The 2,956-nt window shown below is 32.6% G+C and overlaps 1 non-coding gene across 1 annotated transcript; it reads left to right on the forward strand.

The window, feature by feature from the left end:
* Positions 1 to 2,425: 2,425 nt before the first annotated feature.
* On the forward strand, positions 2,426 to 2,521 carry LOC143633650 (small nucleolar RNA R24). Its single transcript, XR_013153702.1, has one exon. It is a non-coding gene; the product is annotated as a small nucleolar RNA R24 (small nucleolar RNA).
* The last annotated feature ends 435 nt before the right edge of the window (positions 2,522 to 2,956 follow it).

Consider the following 2,956-nt stretch of genomic DNA (forward strand, 5'->3'; position numbering starts at 1 on the left):
CTCGATTTGGTGTTCTATGCTTATATGCCTATGTGTTTATCGCTTTTGGTTGGTGGAATCTATAAATCCTAGTCTACTTGGCATCCCCTTGTAGCAAAGTGTCGTTAACGTAATGCAATTAACGATATTCTATTAAATCCTAGACTACTTGGAAATCCCTTGTAGCTAGGTGGCGCTAACGTAATTCTATTAGCGATTGTCAGTTTATCCAAGTTTATAGCTATTATTTATGGTTTTGTATACTAGTTTTGTGACTTTTCATACTATATATCTATTGTTCATACTTATGAATTGCTCACCAACCTTTGTGTTGACAACTTTATTTTATGAAATGTTACAGGTTTGCATCTAGGTTGATTATGGAGTTCGGTGAAGAAAATGACACAAATACCGTTAGGATATTAGCAAAAATGAACAATATTTGATTTGCTATATTTTACTATATTTTGTTGTATTTGACTTATGAATATTTGGTTATATGACATTTTCGATGTTGTGAAATGAAATGAGTTTGCTAAATACTGTCGCTTTAAATAGTGTCATGCGCTTATGGGCAGTCGTTACACCTCGGCATGTTCCACCGCCTTTGGTGGGGGTGTGACAGTATTTTCTAAAATTTTGCAGGTAACCAAGATTAGAGCTTGAAGGACGAAGGGCTCAAGAATCCGATGACTCGGATTTTTTGTTTAAATATTAAATGTTCTGTTAACTTATAAACAAGTAAACTTAAACGAGACTTTTTGTCTCGTCTTTTGTAATGTAAATATATATAACTTAAATCCACATGTTTTTATAAGACTTCCGTATTAACCCGCTACTCTGATTTATTTACAAATGAGGTACCAACTATTGATCACACTCTTAGGCCTAAGATGGGGGTGTGACATTTTGTAGTGTAGAAGTCATGACATCGAAGTTAAATATGTTACATTTAAAGACAGCCGAAGCTTCAAAACTCTTATCCAAAAAAGGAACACCTATTATTAGCTAACACTAGAACATAACAAAAAATACAATGTGGATCCACCAATTATAGAAAAATGTCAAGAGTTATCAAACCAACTATTTTACACTCGTCTTGCCAGGTTTGTTACTTTCAACCTGTTTGACCCGTTTTCTTTTTAGTCAAATCTTATAGATTCACACGTTTTGCTCTTTAGAGATAAATCACAACCCAATTTATACTGTTTTCTTGAACCGGTATTCCTAGTCGATATGATGCATTTTGGAAGGAGCTTCATCACGTGAAACAACTGATAAAAACAAAGGACATTAAAACTGAAGATATGGGGATTGCTAAACTGTTTGGGCTCGAGTGTTTTGCTTGGTATTTTGCGGGGGAGACTGTAGGGCGAGGATTTACTATTACCGGTTACTATGTTTAACTTCTGATGTCAATGTTAGCTCGACATGATTTAAGAGAATAAGGTAGTCTGCTTAGAAATGTAGTTTTTGTTGCTAAATGAATTGAGTACAAGCCACGCTTGTCAAGACTGCTGACAAATAATTTAAACTTTTTTACTTTACAACTTATAGTATTTGAAATGCGTTTGCATCATATTGTTATTATATTGATATGTGACCCTGTAGTTCCATCTATTGAAGTGATGGACTATGTTAATCAACTAATCGCGACTTAGTGGGTTACGTTTTTATAAAGGATTGATGATAAGGAAGTGATTATTTAACCGTATTTAGCGAAATAGTTGACGATTGGATTCATAGGGGAAATGAAACATTCATGGAGCATATATACAGGCATAGACAAGTGACAACTGCTGATCGCCAGATAAAAGCATCAATGACAACGCCTTGATAATTTATTAACATAGATAGATAACAAAAGTATAAATTAACACCAATATTAAGATGGTGGATACAGAAAAATGTAATAGATGAACCATGGTTTATGGTTGCAATTGGTGTTGGTTGGTTGGTTGTGACGTGACTAGTGCCTATTAATGGTAAAACTTGAAGATGATTAAAAGTTAATGATGTAAAGTTTGTCACCAAATTTTGATTGTCAATTTCTTTTTAACAAAATCCCGTTTTCAACCTAGGGCTCTATCATACGAGTCAACAGCAAGCATCGATTTATTGGCGACTTGACTGCCGCTTAGAGCCCATATTAATCCCCAGTGTTAAGACCCATGGAAATGACTTGTTTATCATTATTATTGTCATTACATAATATATCGGATAAATCATCTATTTAATTTAGAATTAAGGTTGTCTAAAGGAAGGCATACGTAGACACAAGGGTTTTGTTATATCTCAAACAAGCCGCCTTTTGCACAGTGCCGATAAATCGCTACTTATTCACGATTGGAGCAAAATGTTTTTTTTTTTTTTCACGTTTTTCTTCAAATTACAAGTAGCTAAATGTTCCTTTTTATGTTAATAAAAATATTGGCAAATTATTAATTATGCAGTGATGTGAAAGCTAAAATGTAAGAAGTTGCTTAACTTTGTGTTGAGTGTTTTCAATGGAATACTCTTGTTACGCTTGGCTTCTAGCATACGATTAATTTCAAATATCCTTTTTCAAGATGGTTTTTGAATTCCTCAAATATGTTTTTTTTTGTATATTTTTTATTTGTGTTTATGTAAGAATCAGGTATTCTTGCTTAAATCTTGTGAAATTTGACGCTTTTACATCAATTGTGTGAAACCAAACTCTATGTTCGATTTTATTGAGAACTAGCTTTTATACCGCGTGCTACGCGGGTATATTTAGAAATTAGGAGTATTATTTTCAATATTTAATTTGTTAAATATTTTAGTTAATCTACATGAACTATGGTTGTCGTTTTTAAAGTAATAGAATATATAATTTGTTATATAATTTTAGTTAATCTACATGGATTATAGTTGTCGCTTTTAAAGTCATTTTGGTTGTAGTTTTTTTTTGTTTTTTTTACCGAGATGGACTATTTTTATTGTTGTGGTGGAGTTT

Source organism: Bidens hawaiensis, unplaced genomic scaffold (assembly GCF_021521415.1).
Source record: "Bidens hawaiensis isolate Kalapana, Puna unplaced genomic scaffold, B.hawaiensis_p1.1 tig00006836_1, whole genome shotgun sequence".
NCBI lineage: Eukaryota > Viridiplantae > Streptophyta > Magnoliopsida > Asterales > Asteraceae > Bidens > Bidens hawaiensis.